Source organism: Typopeltis vanoorti, chromosome 5 (genome assembly GCF_054136105.1).
Source record: "Typopeltis vanoorti isolate ZY-2024b chromosome 5, IOZ_Tvanoo_1.0, whole genome shotgun sequence".
NCBI classification, from domain to species: Eukaryota; Metazoa; Arthropoda; class Arachnida; order Uropygi; family Thelyphonidae; genus Typopeltis; species Typopeltis vanoorti.
In genome coordinates, this window is record NC_143553.1 from 3799472 (window position 1) to 3820131 (window position 20660).

Below are 20660 nucleotides of genomic sequence, written 5' to 3' on the forward strand. Positions count from 1 at the left end.
TTTTGTCAGAACAGGTGATTGGGCAGGATTAGAAGTCAACGGGAGAGAGAGAGAGAATTGCAAGATAGCAGAAGGATGGAGAATGTAAAGAGAGAGAGAGAATCAGCGCCCTAAATCGGTCTTGGAATGGTAGAGTAATGTTGGATTCTGATTTCATAATGCTCAGTTTGTTTCAGTCTTAATTCCAATATCTGCTAATTTTGTGTGTGTGTGTGTGTGTGTGTGTGTGTGTGTGTGTGTGTGTGTGTGTGTGTGTGTGTGTTCGTTCTGACTTGTCTGTGGTAAGAAAAACTGAGTTTTCCTGAAAAAAAAAACAAAAAAAAAAAACGCTGCCACCTCCGCATGGCGCTTGCTAACTCATCATCAACTGAAACGTTCTCGCTTCCAAGACGTGATTCGAACCCAGCGCTTTACATTCCGAAGGGAAAATATCGTGACTACGATGAATATGAAATCTTCGCTGGTGCAGAAGCCTAATCACAGTAAACTGTCAATCATGACACACGGCCAGCAAACTGGCCACCGAATTGCAATATTGAACATAGGCCGAGGTGAAATTCGATGGCCAATATGCTGATTGATGCAGTCCAAAAATGACACGAGTCCCTTATTTAGGAATCCAATTTTTTTTTTTTTTTCATAACTGCTGTTCCACTGAACACTAACATTCCTCTTTCCCTCATTTTCACTTAATTCTGTAAGTGAAAATGGTATGTACCAGTTGTACATACCATTATATGTACAACTGGTACATACAGTGTATACCATATATTGTACTGGTACATACAATGTATTAGATGTGGATTCTGAGTACCAGTTGCTCAGAATCCACATATAATCCAGTTACATAACCGCTGAATTACTTAGCCAGGCTCTACCAAAGCCTTCTTCTTGTAATGCCTTCTAAGGAGTGCAACATGCAGCGTACATAAAAGGCTCGTTCTCTCTTCCTGAATCTTGATGCACAAGGCGGTAATGTGGTGTTATCGATTGTAAAGTTTGCTTTGTAAGACTTGTGAAAAAAAAAAAAATTTCTCTCTTTCTTAATGGGATTCGAACCCAGGTCTTTCCGATCATAGGTCATACCATCACCTGAGCTACGATGGCTTCAATGCGTAAAGTATACTTCACATATCCACCTAAATTCTCATAGTTCATGGTAACTGAATAACCTTCAAAGTCCCTGGCATTTATGAATGGATTCCCAAATAAGGGGCTTGAGTTGTTTGTGGATTGCGCCCATGAGGTAGCGACCATTTGAGATGCAGTTCAGCTGGGATAACAATAATAAACGATCGAGTTGTAGAAAGAATTCCGCGTTATGTTTGTAGTTCTGTATCGTGTGTCTATCGAGAAGAAAAATCGGACATTTTTTTTCTAAGGAAGAAACTTATCTGCATACCAGAACGCTAATATTTCAATTTAGAAAAATTCATCTACGATAGAATTGTCTCGTCGGTATAATAACATTTCTGACGCGTTCTCAGGTAAGAATTTCATGCAAAAGTATAGATTAGGGTACTTCTAACGTTGGTACAGTTTGTAATTTTAGCTTCAAATGATTTAAATGAAAGCATTCCCTCACTTCATCATGATAGATGAAGTGAGGGAATGCTAAAAAAAAGTCCATTTCTCTTCCCTTATTCCATCTGCCCACAATAGAAAATGCCTTAAAGAAAGTGTTCAACATGATCTGCACTTCCTAAAGAAAATATGAAAGCACTTAGACCCAAATAAGTACTTAGAAAGTACTTATGTGGATCCCACTGTAGCTTATAGTACAGTGGGGTGGGTGAAGTAAGGAACAGATAATCATTATGTGAAGCACTCAGTTAAATCAGTTGAAGCTGAAATTACGAATTATACAAACGTTGGAAGAGTGAAGTGCTAATCCATACTTAGACATTTGCATGGCAACCTCAGGATACCAATGAAACGTTCTCAAGCAACTTCAAGCCACCAATAAGCAGAGTGCTGAAATTTGACTTCAATCTTTTGAAAACATTCAAATATCCGCGGTGCAGTGGGATCGGAACCCTTCTCCCGTTCACTGGAGACCGGTGACGCTATCCACTTTATTACAGAAGTTATGCCATTAAAACGCGCATATGATAATTATTTAATGACTAGTTAGTTATCTGAGGTTAGTTGGCTAGCAATTTATGCATTATAATTTCTTCGGATGTCCCTGAAAAGAAGTAAAATAACAACGTATATTTTACGAATAGAGAAGCTAATAATTTAAGAGTACTCCAAAACTCCTTTTTGATTAACAGCGATTGCGATTCAAAGGCAGACATTCCGACCAAAAGAAGCTTCGTTTACCTCAAATGCATTTTAAACAGAGACGCATGAAAAGGTTTTCAGCCATGCGCTCTGAAATTACCGACTCGCCAAATCACTTTGTCAGACGATGTAATGTTACTCAAATTGTTGTCGCCGAGTGCGGCCCGAAATGAGGCAACAAACATTTCTTACCAGGCGTAATTTTGTTTTCTGCCTCGGTGTAAACAACATCATTCATATCCACAACAAATAAAACAGTGCTTGTGATTTAAAATATCCTGGCGCGAGCCAGTCAAGTGGCCCAAATTTTGCTAACTCGCTTCCGTGCACCCAGTTAGTTAAGATAACCGATAGTACTCGTAAGCGGAGGAGGACATCGGTTGGCCTCCTCCACTTACGGCTCGTTGCTTAGCAAAGTACGAAAGATAACTGACAGCTTTATCTGTCTGTGAATTGTTTATACAGTACTTGGTAATCATTCCCCCCCTCCCCCCATATACTGTGAAAAGACCGTGGAAGAGGATAATCAGAAGAAGATTTTAACCTAGGACCGTCTAACTCAGCAGACAAGGATGATGAAAATATCCCTCATCTGCACCTCAATTCCTAACTCAAGTTCTCACGCCAGGCGGTTAAAGCTTTTTTTTTTTTTTTTTTGGTGAGATCCGCATATAAAAGAAATAGTCAATAAAAATCTGCAGTGATAAAGTCATTAACCCTGGAATCCTTGAGGTGCAATCACCAACGACCTTGAAATTATAACACGCGCACGCACGCACGCACGCACACACACACACGCTTGGTTGTTGAATGAATATTAGAGGATTGTCAAAATCTGCGATCGTTTTATCTGTATAATAGTGTTCGGTTTCCTAATTGTTTTAATGACCTTTAGGCTCGTTAATCTTCTCAGGTTAACGAGTACCGTCTGGGTTAAGTTTCGTTAGCCGTTCACAGTCTACGTAAGAATTCAGAGGCGTGTGATTATCTGCAGTATCGCATTCCAACGACGAGTTCAGTGAAATAAAATAGTTAATTGAAGAAGGTCCTCTCTCTCTCTCTCTCTCTCTCTCTCTCTCTCTCCTCCTCGGGAATTCCCACAGAGTCTTCCTCCGTTTTCTTATGCATGGAAATTCACGACATGCTCCTTTTTTATTATGTTTTTTTTTTTTTTTTTTTTTTTTTATGAAAGAGCGGACACGCTTTCCGGTTCCACAGCGGCTCTCTTTCGGCTAAAATTTAAGGCTCCCGTTTAATGACAAATCGTTCGTCCACGCGCGTTAGACGAGCTCTCAAGTCCGGCATTCCGCATGTGAGATCCATTAAGACATCAGATACCGCTGCACAGAAATTTGCAAACGCCTAGCGATAAATTCCTCGGAAACATCGCAGAAATAAAAATCTAAGAAGAATTATTCATGCGCATTGCTTGTCGATAAGCCGGCAACGACGATATCAACCAGATAAGAGACACGTGACATTTTTAACCTATAAGCTCCGACAATCCGAACCGATAGTCTCCATTTTAAATCACTTTCAGACACATTCGTCGTCGCCCGCCGCCGCCGCTGAGCGGACCGCAGAAGCGACGAGACATGTCCCAGAAGTCAGCGCGCACACAATGGGACTCTATTCAAACCGCAGAAGAAAGTAACAGATGAATCGCAGATGCTGGCTGGTAAAGTCGATGTGTCGCTTTCTCTGATCCCCGCTTCGCACGCACACACAGAGAGCGCATTCTTCGAGGGTGGCGTCGATGCCGAATCCGTAATGGACTAAGAAACCTCGCTTAGCATAATGAGCTCTGTTTTTATCTCGTGCTCCTCCTTCCATTGATGCCTGCACGAAAACTGGCCCGAGGTATTCTGCGGTGCATTTGTAAACAGCACGCCGTCTGATGACAGCTGCAATCACCGAATGCAGTCTCTCTCTCACTTTCTCGCAGAGCCGTCTTCTCGTGTGCCGTCCTTAAGAAAGAAAGAAGAAGAAAGCTACGCTATCAGGCTCGGGTTGATCTTATGTAGATCGCCAAGTGTGTGACTTGTTTCAGGTTAGGGCGTGATCTGGCACCGACAGCGTGGTGCACGGAAAGACCGAGGAGAGTTCCCCCAGCTAGTACCTCTCTGGTGTGCGTGTGTGCGGTGACACACTATCAGCGCGTTCACACGAACGCTCCCTTCTCATCTGTCCGTGACGTAAGATGGCCCGAGAGGTTGGCCGATTCATGCTTGCATGAGTGGCTGCGATAAGACATGCAGCAAAAATGGCTTCGTCTTGACACCAAACGGGATGTCTGAGTGAGCGAGAGTGTGCTACGCGACTAAAAGGTAAGGCACACTTTTTTTTCTTTCTGCTCTTCTTGTTTTGTCTTTGTTCGCTCGTGGCAGCGCTAGCCGAGACACACAGATTTGCATCGGGTTTAATTTTTTTTAACGATCGAACGCCGCTACTGGCAGCATATTTCCTTGTGGGGAAGCTTTATCAGCGCGTGGTTTTATCGACGCAAGCAGTAGAAGAAAGGCCTGCATGTTTGAACAGTGGGTAGTGTTGAAAGTGGCGATTCCTGTTTTAGGAGTTGCTTTGTGGGCACAGTTTTGCCTTCATTCACTGGTGCAGCACCGTACTAAATATCGTTCATTCACAAAAATAATGAACGAAAGATAACTGATGAGAAATGAACAAAAAAAAAAAACAAAAAAAACGAGTCAAGTGGGGACAGAAGAGCATCAGCGGTAAGAATTTCAGATAAACAGGAGATTCGCTTAAATACTAACCAAGACGAAATTTCTATTTACATGAAAATTTTTGAATCGGGTAGAAATGGGAGAACTCATAACGAATTCCTTTCACCCCTTCTTTAAAATCAGAATCCGTATTTTTCCTGCTAGATTCAGATGCACTCTGTCCGTCATTCACCGCTTCGACAGGAAATAAGAACTGAAGGAACCCCTTCTGATCCGTCACAGACGACATACAATAAATGAAATCAGATGACACAAGACAGTCGATCCTTGTGCCTCGTGATTTCGCACCACAAACCAATACTGACCAACAGTGACTGTCAGTGCCAGGATGAAGGTCGGTCGTCGAGTCTGTCTCTCAACTGGACACTGCAGAGCAATAGAGTTGGACCATTCTCAGAGGATAGTTTCCATTATGTTTTCCTATTATATATTTCACACTGACTTGTATTTCTACTTTCTTTCTCTCGACCCACTTTATTTTGGAGTAGTCTCACTTGGGCAATAAGATTGTGTTCAGATAGGCACGTGGGTTTTAAACATTGTCCTAAGTGGAGTGGGGGGGGGAGATTTGCTATTATACTTTCGGTGTGTACTTTCAATGTCTAAGTCAACTGAATCGCTTCAAAATATGTTGTTGATGTTTTCCATTCAACATATTCAATCTTGATTAGTTTCGATCTTTCATGATTCAGGTACATCAAAGATTAAGTTCAAATTGAAGTGTTCTTCAACACACAAACAACAGTTGATGAATGAGATAAATCAAATACGATTATACAGAGAATACTTTTGTGTTCGGAATTAATTAGACGTAAAATAACTTCAGAATAGTTTAACAGATTAGGAAATGCTGATTAGGGACAAAACGCAATTGTGGAGTGAAACTGGTTCGAAAGGAGGTGCGAATCTTTGCTGCTGTTACTTGTAAAACAATTATTTATCTGAACAATATTTGAAAAAGTCCTTAATGAGAATAAGATCTGCTTGATAATTAACAAAACCGCATGCTTTGAATAAGTCAGAAATTGAACAGTGTAGTGTAATTGTAGTTAAGTGACCACCTTCGGGATTTTTCTTTCAATAATCTTTCGATTTTTATGATTAAACCCACTGGAAAAAAGTACGAATACTCTAGGTGGCGACAGTCCGGAAATTCTGCTCCAGAGACCACCATTGATTACTTTTTCCAGCTAGTTAGTCCTCTAACACGCAGGAGTTGGAGGGTGGGGGAAATCTTTCATCGAGTGATGGTGGTGGCTACTACATAATGAAGTTCATAAGCATCCACAACCAAACGTAGGATTCGAACCAATGGCTTGCAGGTTGCGAAACGGTTGGGCCTCCAACCATATTTTGTATGGGTAGTACACAAATAGCTATTACGTAAATATTATTCTGCAATTTCAGAAATCAGGAAAAAGAATAAATAGCAAGGTATTTACAAAGATGCAGCAGCTGCACTGGAGGGAGGAAAATATACTGGAATGAGAGAGAGAAAAATACACGTAGTGAATAAAGAACCAGAAGATCCATGGCAGGGGGTGTTCAACCCGTCGATTGCGACCGACCGGTAGATCGCGGAGCGATTTTTCGTTAAAATGATCAAATCAGTAATTTTCTTATAAGTACGGATAAATGAATTAACTTGGATCAGTGGAAGTCAAACATCTTCATCCCATGGCATCCAGAGGTTTTTATCTTCGATCTTATTTTAAAGTCTGCGCACAGCAGTCGGTGTTGCTGTGCTACTTGATCTGTTGGAATTACTTTACAATTTGTCACAACCTTAAGATGTTTTCTTCTAGTCAAAACAGTAACGGACATATAGGGAGACAGACTAGAGACTGTGAAAGGGTGCATGGTGGCCACAGAGTGGGAATGATGAACCAGGAAGGAGAGGGGGTTGTGGACTTTGCAATAGCGTTTGATCCGGCAATTGTGAACTCGTTTTTCTACAAGAGGGAAGAACATTTGATAACAGTTAGGAGTGGTAACAGCAGTTCAGAAATTGACTACATTTTGACTAGAAGAAAACATCTTAAGGTTGTGACAAATTGTCAAGTAATTCCAACAGATCAAGTGGCACAGCAACACCGACTGCTGTGCGCAGACTTTAAAATAAGATCGAAGATAAAAACCTCTGGATGCCATGGGATGAAGACAACTAAGTGATTTCGCTTAAAAGAGGAGAGTGTGAGGAATCGTTTTAGGGAGAGGGTGTTAGAGAGGATTCCGGATGGACTGGAAAGTGTACAAGATTGGTGGAAACATAATTCAAAAGTAATCCTGAGCTGTGCAATCGAGGTGCTTGGTTAGACATCTGGAAAGATTAGAGAGCAGAAGGAGGGTTGGTGGTGGAATAATAATGTACAAGTGGCAGTGACAGCTAAGAGGAAGGCAAAGCAGAAGTGGGATGAGTCAAGAGTGGAAGAGGACAGAGAGGTGTACAGAGAGAGAGGGAGAAAGCAAGAAGCCAAGAGAGTTGTGGCACAGGCGAAGGCCATGGCATATCAAGATCTATATGATCAATTAGAAACAAAGGACAGAGAAAAATTTACCAACTAGCGAAATGTAGAAATAAAGCAGCAAAGGAGATCTTACATGTGAGGCAGATCAAAGACGCTGAAGGAAGAGTATTATGGAGGGATGTGGACATAAGAAACAGATGGAAAATATACTTTGAGGGACTTTTGAATGAGGAAAATGCAAGGACTCACAGAGAAGATGGGCAGCCTTCTGAGGGGATGGTGCAGAACATCAGTAGAGTGGAATTGACGGAGGCCATGAAGAGGATGAGGACTGAAAAATCGGTGGGCCCCGACAGAGTTCTAGTGGAGGCATGGAAGGCACTGGGGGAAGAGGGAATTGACCTGCTGTGGGATCTGTTCATGAAAGTTTACCAACAGGAAAATATACTCGAGAAATGGAGGGAGAGTACTCTTGTCCCCATCTACAAGGGTAAAGGGGATGCACAAGACTGTAAAAATTACAGAGGAATAAAGTTGATGTCCCACACAATGAAAATCCTAGAAAGAGGTCTTTTTGGTAGATTGAGAAAGGAGGTGGAGATTGCAAAGGAACAATTTGGCTTCATGCCTGGTAGATCAACAACAGATGCTATCTTTGGGTTACAGCAGATGATGGAAAAGTATCGAGAGAAACAAATGGAGCTACATCTGGCATTTATTGATCTGGAGAAAGCACACGATAGATTGCCAAGGCAAGAAGTCTGGAGGTGTCTGAAGGAGAAGAAGGTTCCGGAGAAATATGTCAGGTTGGTGCGGGAAATGTACAGAAATGTGAAGACAAGTGTTCGGACCTGTCTTGGACAGACAAAGTTTTCAAGTAACAGTTGGCTTTCATCAAGGGTGAACATTAAGTCCGTTTCTGTTTAATATTGTGATGGAGGTAGTAACAGAGGAGGTGAGAGAAGATGCGCCTTGGACAATGTTGTATTCAGATGACATCTTGCTGTGTGCAGATTCAAGAGAAGAAGCAGGAACTAAACCGGAAAGATGGAGAACAGTACTGGAAGAGAGAGGTATGAGACTGAGCAGAAGTAAGACAGAGTATATGTGTTGCACAGTGGGCGGCAGACAGGAGACAGATCTGGAGCTGGAAGGAAATGTCATCAGGAAGGTGAGAGACTTTAGATACTTAGGTTCAACAGTGGAAGAAGATGGGGGAGCTGAGAAGGAAGTGGGATGCAGGATACAAGCGGGTTGGAGGAACTGGAGGCAGATGGCTGGAGTGTTATGCCGATCAATCTGAAAGGCAAAATCTATAGGACAGTAGTAAGGCCAGCTATGACATATACTGTGGCCCTGAGGAAAAATAAGATCAGCAGAATGGAAGTAGCAGAGATGGGAATGCTTAGGTGGATGTGCGGTGTGACCAGAAAGGATCGTCTGAGAAATGACTATGTCAGGGGAACAGTGAAAGCTACGACATTAGGAGCGAAAATACAGGAGGCAAGGTTGAGATGATGGTTTGGTCATGTGATGAGGAGGGAGGACGAATATGTGGGAAGAAGGGTCATGCAGATGGATGTGCAAGGAAGGCGGAAGCGTGGGCGTCCAAAGAAGAGATTGAGGGAGCTGGTAGAAGAGGACTTGAGGATGAAGAACTTGGATGTGGTGACAGCCAAGACAGGAAAGTGTGGAGGAGACTCATTATCAACAGTGACCCCACTTAAGTGGGAGAAGCTGCAGAAGAAGAAGTCAAACTGCGAGCCGAGTGAATACGATTATAAGCAAAGTGTAAAAACTCGATTGTAGCTTAAATATTCCAAAGCACATTACATCGATTTTTAATTAGGTTAAGTCCCATGTGAATATTGTAAAAAAAATAAACTTTGTCTCGGTATAGTTTGTATTAGATGTTTTTGTAAATAACTCTTTTGAAGCTAACTGTATATACTGCTTTAATAAGAATATGTTAGAGTGTTAAAAACAAAGGCATTATTTTTGTTGCCGAAGCTGTACATGGCGGCATTAGAAAGATTGTTATTGAAACTTGTCTTGTATGTATGAGAAAGGTTTGCAGGCTCTAAGTGCAAACATCTAAGAAGTCAATCAGAAAGAGTTCAAACAACTTTCCGATGGCCGACAACTTACAATCAAAAGAAAGCGGAGGAGAACAAAAGGCGTGCTAAACTTGAAACTTAAGATGAAAGACTCATACCGATTCTTTGGGGGTTGCCAAACGTTATGCGATGTCTCAGAGGAGGCCTAATAAAAAGGGACTGAAGCAAGCTGAAGGGGTCCCGGTTCTAGAATTGCTGTCATAGAGGAGACCGCCTAGTCCAGAGTCGCCGTCAGAGAGACTGCCCGGATCCACATTGCTTGAGAGAGGAGTTTCCCGCTTCCAGAAAGGAGCTTCTCTGTTCGAGACGTCGCTAGAGAGAGACTACTTCTCGGCGCAGACAAGGTTTCAAATTGCCGAAAGGAAGTGTTCCAATTGCCGGAGAAAAGTTTCCAGGCCAGGTTAATGTCAGACATTCACCAGTATGTTGCGATTTCATTACAATTTGATGAATCAAACGACTTCACTGATATTGCTCAGTTAATGGTATTTATTCGCATGGTATTTCAAGATTATTCAAGTAAAGAAGAACTTTTGAAAATTATACCATTATTGGGAAGGACTAGAGGAGAAGGCATTTTTTCGGCATTTGATGAATTTGTGAAACAACAATAACTTCCGCTTTTTAAACTTGTGTATTACTATTGATGGTGCTCTTGTAATTATAGGTAATAAATCAGGCTTCATTTCATAAAAACGATGATAAATATCCAAATTTTTAACGTACCACTGTATTATTCACCAACAAGTACTGTATAGTAAAAGATTAAACACAAAAGATGTTTTGGATATTACATTTAAAATTGTAAATTCTGTTCGTGGAAAAGCCCTGCAACGGCAGTTATTTAAATTACAGGCAGATGATGATAGGGAACTTCTGTTGTACAATAATATTCGCTGGCTCAGCAGAAATCAATTTTTAGAAAGATTTCTTGTATTAATTAACGATATGAAAACCTTTCTTGAAAAAGGAGATATTTATCCACAATTGAGTGATAAAAGATGGTGGTTACACTTAACATTTTTAGTCGATTTCTGTACGAAATTAAGCAATTTAAATTTAGAGTAACAAGGTAGAGATAAAAATTTAATTGACATGCTAAATTCAATAAAAACCTTCTAACAATACTTACTTTTATTAAAGAAAAATATAAATGACCGCGAATTTAGACATCTCCCATATTTATTAAAATTTTTTGAACAAAATCAAGAAATGCTTCGCTATGATTTAAAAGAATTTATTCCTGAAATAGAATTAGTTTAAGAAATAAATTCAAGATTTAAAGATTTTAATAAAACTGAAATGATTGTATCTTTTATCAATAATCCATTTCAAGAAAACTTGAACATCTCAGAAATTTCAAATAAAATTAGTGGGCTGTTTGATATAAACCAAGCTGAAGTAGGACTTGAGATAATAAACATTCAGAATAGATTACATTTAAAATCAATGAACAATCAATTCATTTGGAAGTATTCACAAGAAAAATTCCCAATATATTAACTGATATTAAGCAGAAAAAAAATTCTGTCGTGTTTCGGATCGACATACTTGTCAGAATCCGCTTTTTCAAATATGACCGTCATAAAAAATCAATTAAGAAACCAAATTACAAATGATCGTTTGAATGATTGTCTGCGATTGGCCACTTCTTCATATCAACTTGACTATGGAAACAATGCGAGGTCCAAACAATGCCAAATTTCACATTAAATTTTTTTTTAATCAACCAGCATTTCCTGTAACTTGTGAGTTTGTAATCAATCTGCTGTTTTTTCTAACTTTGGTTTTCCAAAATAGAGAAATAAATATTTTATTCCAATATATTTGTTTGTTTGTTTTTTGTTGTATTAAAATAATTAAAAGTGATAAATAAATTTTTAAATACACAAATAAAGTTTTTAGTTGTTTATTTGTGCGTAATCAGATATCAGGTTGGGGGAACGTGATCTATATAAGAGCGTAGATCGCCGAATAACTTTTTATAGAAAAGTAGCTCGCGTAGTAAAAAAAGGTTGAACACCACTGATCTATGGTATAGGAAGAACGGAGATGCTACTTAGAAAAGAGCGAATTAAAAGTAACCGGAAATATGTTAAAGATGACCCACAAACCGAAAATATTTTCCATCATGATATTACTAAAGATCTCAAAAGGAATGCACAGTTTACTGGAAAATTAAAACGATTCCCCATCAGTATTCTACCTACTCGCTCGCTCTGCCCATTTGTTGAAATAATTGCGTTGACAAAATTATTAAAATGAGTTACAGGCGCACGCAGCCTATTAATATTAAAAACTATGAGATACGAATGTTATTACGGAAAGAATAAATTTCTTAAAAGGTAGTATATGCATAGTGGTCTTTTCCAGTGGTTCCTTGTGTTCTGCATTGGAGAAGACCAATCAGCATGTTTGGTTGTTATTTGAGGAACTACTCATATTTGGCCAGCATTTACAGAGTAATGGTATTTACTGTGATGTGTTTATCGTGAGGCTTCAGGCTGCAATCCCTGCCCCACCCAAGAATTATTTTTGCCAAAAGCGGTGAAAACTCCTGTCAACACTTATTATTCTCGTCATATTTGCTGTTCTTCCTGTGATTTCAGCATTTCTAATCTCAGCGGAAAATCAAGATCTTTTTCTTAAAGCGTCTTCCTTTCCTTCATGCCAATTAATTTTGTTGGTGCATTTTTCTCATGTCCCCTTCCCCTTCTTCCGCCCCTTTTAATTCCAAGAATAACCGTCAGCCGTTTACGCTCGTCTGGAATTGCAGGTAATTGTGGTGTGATTTAGCAACATTTCAGACTCCGTTTAATAAAAACTCTTTTTCCACCATTAGAATCGAGTTGGGCTCAGATCCGAATGCATTCCCGTTCCATTTGGATTTTTGTAAATGAAACCCTTAAAACGCATCGCAATGAATGCACGAGCGAAAACGTCTACACTCAATTGAATTTTTTCAGCTGCACGAACGTACTTTGATTTTTTATTTTATTTTATTTAAAGAAATGCGCGTGTTTAATCTTAACAAATCTCCATAATTAAGAATTTCGGGAACAGACAAGCACATCTTCAGATCCTTATTTCGACGAACACACTCTCTCTCTACACACTTCTCCATCTCTTGGGGAAAGGATAAGAAAACCTCCATGTCCCCCCCCCCCCCTTTTAACTCTAAGAATAACCGTCAGCCGTTTACGCTCCTCTAGAATTGCAGGTAAGTGGGTGTTTGCCACAGGAAAGCTTCGTTTGTTCTTCTCCACATCAACCTTATGAGTGAAGCAGCGCAGAATCACCTAATTACGAACAGACTCAATTTACTCGACTTTTCATGACATCCTTTGACTGCTGCTGCATTTGTAAGCGATGAGCACTTTGTTGTTACTTAAAAGAAATGCGTTCAAGCTGAAGTGGTTTTATCGTTTTTTTCCTGATATCCGATTACACCACCAGTGTGCAGCTTCATTTAGGATTTCTTCCTTAATTTTACTGAAGGAAACCAACCGAAATCAGGAAGTGACGGTCACAGCGAACCAAACACATAATTAGCATTAACTAGCTGTGAAATGAGAATGAAGATTTCTCAACCAGTTAATGTTTTCGTGAAGTATGGTTTCTACATTCTGCGACCGCCAGGAAAAACCTCGGTCCGTTTACAACGAAGTAGTCTGATAGCACAACAACATCGCTAATCTGCGTTTTCGACTCTTTCTCGAATATATTCTTGTGTAATTAGTTCTTTTCGAAAATTGTCAACCTTTCGCAGGATATAAACTGATATATAAATTTTAAATAAATGTAAATAAATTATAAGTTTGATTATATATTTACATGCACATATGTTCCTAGCATTTTGGCACGTAGGGTTAGGTTAGGGTTATTGTAGTTTAATTAAGAAATTGGGACACAAACGGAGCACCGGGAAAAATGCCAAAAGCTGCCATATCGCTACACGTCAGAATGAGAGTTAAGACTTTGTTAACCATACTTTAATTTAACGATGCTTGAAGCACTGCTTCCTGGAAAGAAAGAAGTCAGTGTGACGAATAAAATAGCTGTCGTAGGATATTTAAATAACTGAAGCAATGAGCTGAGCACACTAAATATACTCCAAGAAAGCTGCTAATATTTTTTAAACGCACGAGAAGAGGAATGTGTTGAAGGAATAGGAATACTTCATTTCAAAGGATAAAATTTGTTGCTTCAAACTGCAGAGAACTAAAATGAATTAAGATAGACGCAGAGTCCACACATTTTCTTTGAATGTTGGTCAACTAGCTAGAATTACGAGAGAGCTCTTTTCATGCAAAACGTTTGAGTATTGAAACGATAAAAATACTTCAAGTCCTTGAAAATATAATTTATTTTTTAGATATTCGTCTGTATTAATTTCTACTTCAGTTAGACTGAACTTCAGCAATTTTATGTTTAAATACTTCTACTGATGCATTCTTTTTGAACAAACTATTCAACTGATACTTATTGAAATATGTGGTTGAATTACAGCACTGACACATAATATTCATTTGTTCTCTATACGTAGAATGGAACAGAAATGCTATTTTACATTGCAGCGACAAACACATCTATGTCTAGTGTTGTGCTCTGGAATGTTTCCATTTTCAATCTAAGGGATAGTTATCTCCGTCCAAGGTTTATTAGTAACTCAAGAGCACTAAATTCATTTCGGTGAGAATTAGTACCTGTGTATAGTACTAAACATTTTTAATTTCAACTATTTATCTGCGATTTAAAACGGCAGTTAAGTGGTTTTTAAGGCCAACACACATAAAACCAAGATTACAAAAATGATACAAACCAAAGCCACTAATTACAAACGTTAGGAAACGTATTTACAAAAAAATCTTATCAAAGCTTAAGAGTTTAAATATAAATAATTTTGTGGCAATTCCACCCAGTGGGGTTTATTCATCGCATTTGTAATGTGGATAGAGAAATTTGAGAAAAAAAATTTACTTTGGATTCGAAGAAGTGTAGATTTTATTCCTTGGGAAAACCATTGGAAGAGAGATTCCAAAGGACAGCAGTGGAAAGTGAAGGAAGAGGAAAAAATGTTCCTGGAGTTTTCGGTAAAATGAACGAAGGGGTGTTGAACAGCTGCTGCATGTGCGTTCACAGATTTCGAAAGAATAGAAGTAATCACTGACATCGGTTATGATGAACGGTGACCATGAAAATATGTGTAGAAAATGCACGAGCAGTAACTCAAAGCCATGGGAAGGGGGGGGGGGGGGTAGAAGATTGAGGTGAATTAGTGAGGTGATTCATTAATCAACGAAACTGTTCTCTTCTAAGTTAATTTTTATAAACTCCCAGGGGTTCCCCAGCAAACATGAGAACAGTGTTTAGCAGTTGGATGGAATTATCACGATATTCTGGAAGTTTTGCGATGATGCGTTTCCATAAGACAAAAAGCTGGCAATCAGACGATGTGATGGGAGCTTACTTAATCGTAAGCTTTTGTAGTAAAGGTTTTGGATCTAAATCTTTGTATTCGGTGTCTCAAATCTTTACCAACTTTTACAGTAAAGTCGTAACAGCGATTTTAAAAGCAGCTAGCACTTCATAACGATTTTCTGTGGATCGAATCTTTTTTCAAGTTATTATAATATGAGAAAACTGTTTCCAGATATTTCGGAGATTACTTTAAACGAGTTGTCCCGTAACTAATAGGAATAATTGCAGAGGGCTTCAAAGGATGAATTGCAGGGTGATTATTAAAATGAACTGAACTGTTAAAATTAACAAAGCTTTCAATTAATTGTTCTGGCGTATGGACAAATCCAGTCAATCTCCTGCAAATGAATCCAATTAGAAATGGTGAGTATCTCCATAATTTCCAAATTCATTAGCCTGAAACTGCTTTCATAAGATCGACGGTTACGAAGACTGCCATAAGTGGCAAATAATAAAACTTAATTTTACCGACGAGCGCAAAGATACACACATGACAAGTCGTTAGTCACGATTTATATAAGTCTGATGTTTTGACATCAACGTAATAATAATAAGTGAACGTGATGCGATGCCTCTCAACCAGTTCACAAATGCTACATCACAGGTCTCGAAATACGATTCAATATAAATCATTACAAAAGTATGCCTTTCTTCTCGCACGTGCAAGGTTAAGCAAGCACTTCAAAATTTTATATCACCACGCACAAATTTCTTATTTTATCTTTCGAAAAGTATCTAGACACTACACGTCTCATTTGCAATTAAATTGACAATCAAAGTGGAATACGTTCACACCATTTTCAAGTAAATGCGAAAATAAGTATTTTAATGGTAAACATCCAACTAAAAGTTTACGTTTTCGCTTTTCTTTATTGAAGAATTATTGTTAGCTAGAATCTTATCCTTTCGACACTGACGTGATGGTGAAGGAGCACTATTCTGTCTAAAGCAGCGTCCGATATCATTCACGATCTTTTGTCATTTACGGTCAAATTTAAATCAGGCGTTAGAGAGGCGATTCGGAAAAAATGAGAGATTTTTGATGGAAGCCCACAAGTGTGTGAACTCTTTCATCGTTCTCTAAGTGAAACTGTTAACGTTTTCATGGAGTCGAACTCAATCAACTGAAATCAGTTGTCTTCTATTAAATAAATAAAAACTGCCTCTTAAGCAATAAGCGGCTGTCACTTCTGTCCCTATATCTTCTCCAAGGATGGGTTCAGTCTCCGGTTAGGGTTTAAGCATTTCTAATGCAACCGGTTTGTCATTCTTCTATCACATCCCCCGAGGACGGGTTGTTATGCCTGCGTTCTTTCTGGCCTCATTAAAACCCTTTGATCTACATATGAGGCGGGTTAACTCGTCTTCAGCTGAAAACCCTTCAAGGCTCTTTGCATCTGAAACCGGATTCGAACCCAGACCATCGTCGATAACAAATGAGCTGGCATGATGTCATTCCACGAGATAACTGCGTCTGTAAACTTTTCAATAAAACATCTCTAGATCTTACATCAGATATTTCTGTAGACAAAAGGGGGGGGGTATCTTTTCATGTTTAACTCTTTACGTGAAATCGGGAATAAAATTATTGTACTCAAACTGGGGACTAACTGTTTACGATTTCAACTGAACAGAACGAAAAAATGGCTTGAATACAACCACTTAATAAAGCCAATCCATCATACACGAGCGAGCACACGTGCATTCAAATAACAGTGCCCAAGAACCGTAAGTGTAACCCCAAGTGTTAAACACGTGCATTGAGTTCGGTTGTTTTAATCGCCAGCAAATCTTTCCTCGTTAATTTGAAATTGGAAAAAAAAATCACAATAATAAAATTCGATCCCTGACGTTCTTCACTCTTTATTGCGAAGTGATATAGTCTTTGGAAAAACTTCTCGCAAATTCCACTAATTCTTTATTTTTTATTTTATTTTTGGAACAAAAATATAAATTAATATAAATTAAGTGGATATTAAATGCAACATTATTTCAAAACCGAATACAGAAACTATAAAAGTTTCGGCGAGAGCTTAACGGGAATACACTAGCCGCCATACTACGAGTTGCCCTAGCCAAACGATAAGAAGCACGATCGCTAGTAAGGGTCCGTATATTCGCCACCTATTGTTTGTTTGATAAGCTCAATGGGAACACACTCGTCGCCATACTATGAGTTGCCCTAGTCGAAACCTTATTTTCACACGAAACTTTTATAGTTTCTGTATTCGGCTTTGAAATGATGTTGGATTTAATATCCACTTGATTTGTATAATATTATCTTTCAGTAACATTTTTGATCCTCGATGATTTTTAATATCCAACTCTATTTTTCATATATGCATTGCAGCATATTGAAAATATTAGTTAAGTAGCTAAACATTTGTTTGAGCTTTGTCTTAGTCACCTTCCTCAAATTCTGGATAACTCAGCGCCCCTTTACCTTTTCGTTCCCAATTTGCCCCTCCACCCCACATATTGTAAATCACTGCTGTGGACGGTTGCACTTCGGTTACTCGAAGATCTAAACGTATATTTGAAAAACACAGATATAAATTTTCACAAATAGATTACACGTGGATTAGTTTTTCACAAATCTGTGAAAAAAACACAGATTGAAGTTCTTGCGATAATCCCACCGAATAAAAGGAATGGTTGTCAAATTACAGATATCAATTTACTGTGGATGGTTTCATATAAACTTACCAAGCATGACATGTTCAACCTCGAACAAGCAAGACGGATTATGTTCAAGGTAATATCGAATAATGAAAAATTATCTCCAGCCTACAACCTTTCATAAACATACCACAGTGAATTATAAGTTTAACGACTTCTCCACTAGTTGATGGAGAAGTTGTTAAATTAAAGTTGATTGCCTGAGCTTGGCAAGTCAGTGAAGTGGAGAGGTGGTTCATAATTCACAATTATTGGCTTGTTTTTCAAAAAGACGAAGTGCTGATAAAAACAGGTTTATTATAAAATTTAAAAAAGTCCAAAGTTCGACTAAATCCTTTTAGTCGAAAGAAAGTGACGACAGTGGGAATGAATAACAAAGAAAATGTTTAACTTCTAATTTTTATGGAGATATCAAACACAAATTTCCAGCTTGTTTAGTCGAGTCCATGGCGTACTCGCAGCAGATTCAAACCCACTGCAGCAGGGATCTGTTACTGTCTTCAGGTAGAAAATTTCCTCGTCAGGTGAGAGACTACCCCCGCTCATTGGCGGTATGAAGTGGATTGAAAAGTTAATCTCTAGTGCGGAATTTCCGGATAATCTAATCCATCGGACTAGTAGTCATGTAAAGTTTTATAATTTAACTGTGGGGGAGGTTCGCATTATAAAAAGACAAAAAGCGTACGGAGTTCGCTAGCCTCACCGATATTTGTCTATTTCATTTGTCCTAGGGATAAATTGCATTTTAATGAAGAAATCTCAAAGATGTGCAAAATGGAATAATGAAAACGAAATCCTGCTAGCACATATTCAACTTTGTTTATGACACTTCGTCTTACAGTCTTAGTTTCTCTACTAATTTGTGTGCTGCTCGTCGGCATCCGTTAACCTGCCGGTTTGAAAACCTACTGAACCAACAACTTCTTCATCTGTCGTCTATCTCTGCTCACCTCAAGAGACTATTTCCTTCAAAGATTAACTTCTAGCTGCTCAAGAATTACTTCAACAAACTCCTACATTCTCCTCTATGCAGCAGTGTGTGTGTGTGCGCTGTATACATTCAGCAACCTTTCCGATGTGTTGATGAAACAACTGCTAATATACGGCAAATGGTTTTCGTTGTCAATGCCATTATTGTTGCATGGCGTGGTTTTCAACCGGATCAGCATTAAAAATGGTGCAAAGGTTTTTGGCACCACGGGGATGAAATAGATCATTATCTGGATTTAAAAAAAAAACAGAATTCGGACTCACTTTAATTTGAAGGTATCAATAGGAAGTTCCTTGTCTATATTATAGCAAACCCTGGTCGTTATATAAAATATACGAGTTCAACATAGTAATACCAAGATGCCCAATTAATGTGTTGGTCACCATTCTTGAACCTTGGAAACAGTTCGTAAGAAAAAGCGAGTAACGCTACACAACGTTCAAGAGTACAAGGGATGTTCAAGTTTTGGCAGTGGTATTTGCCACTGTATGCTGTATAAGATTTGCAGCTTAGGGGAGGTGGTGGTGGTGTTGGGCTGCTTGCTGTTGTTTGGAACGAGTTCATCGGTCACGCAGTACCTTTTTTGTTCGCATACTTCGTATAAAGCCATGCTATCTGTTAAAGCAAAACATAGGTTGACTATGGTTTCAGGTTACTCCTGGTCATTCCTCCTACTCTATAATCTAGAACTCCTTTGGACTAAGCTGAATGTTTGATTAAAGCAAGGTCAATTCAGCAATCGGGTGCCACTGAAGGGAGGGTAGTGCCGTCATGAACAGAAGTATTTCGTACATGTTACTGCTGTCGTTCTGGCGAAAGATATGTGAAAACATTATTCATTTTATTGCTATTCATAAGGCAATTTACGCAGTCGGCATTCAGAAGTATATGTCCATGACAAATAATCACGTCGGTCCGTAGATCATTTGCGAAGAATCAGGGATTATTTTAGAAGAAAATAAAACAGTTCCTGAGGCATATTAGGTGGCAGGAAATGCTGCGATGTCTGAAAATCATGGAGAAGACATGAAACTGTTCCTCTCTCAGTGAAAGATCAAACAAAAGCTATTTAAAAAAACAATATCTAATTATAAAAAAAAATATCGACTTGATATTTTTGCTTTTCAGCAACGGTCTACGTACAACAAACGCAAGCCTTTCTTCAAGGCTCTGAGACGGCTGCTCCGACTGCAATGCAATCAGGAACAGCAATACGCATAAATGAATTACGAATTTCCTCATTTCACTTTAATCGTCTCGCGTAAGTAAACATTAGTTTTCCAAAGCAAAATTTCCACGGATACAAAGTAGAAACATAGTTATAAGTAGCGTGTCTTAAAACTGCCAGGCGCTTCCACTTAGCTAGAGATCCATTTTAACTAATTTAAAAGTCACGACATTTAGTTAGACCGTAACTATCACGAGAAGAAGCCAAGAATAAAGCTATTCGTTCTTCCATGCAACTGGTTCAGAAAATTACGTTTCTTGTAAATATCCAAATCGGTAATGGAAATATCAAGCAGAAAAACCTGGTAATCTGCAGTCATATGTGTTTCTAAAGAAACTGTTGGCAATCCGCACGTCCACGTGGTGTGAATGATTGGATTGCATCATCATCTACATCTGACCTCAAAATATGTTTTCCCAACTCCCGAATTAAACCTCTCGGAAATCTCCTCCTGCTGTGTAAAGAGAAATCTTACTCAATACTTCAGATCAACTGAGATCAATAATCTGCTCGACTCTTTCAGGTGAAAAATTAAAGATGTTGAGTAGAATTTGCTTTTATACAACAAAATATTTTTCAAGAGGTGGCTAAAGAAGGAATTACAAAAAAAAAAAAAAAAAAAAAAAAAAGATGGTGCAAGGAATGGTACAATACACCACCAAAACA

At 38.8% G+C, this 20660-nt stretch overlaps 1 protein-coding gene across 3 annotated transcripts in view; it reads left to right on the forward strand.

The window, feature by feature from the left end:
* The first annotated feature begins 4339 nt into the window (after positions 1-4339).
* Positions 4340-20660, forward strand: part of LOC150106194 (LIM domain-binding protein 2-like) — a 607136-nt gene continuing 590815 nt past the window's right edge. For all 3 annotated transcript variants that reach the window (XR_016548352.1, XM_090393030.1, XM_090393031.1), the window contains exon 1: positions 4340-4613. The gene's annotated coding sequence lies outside the window, so the exon portion shown is untranslated. The remainder of the gene's footprint in view (positions 4614-20660) is intronic.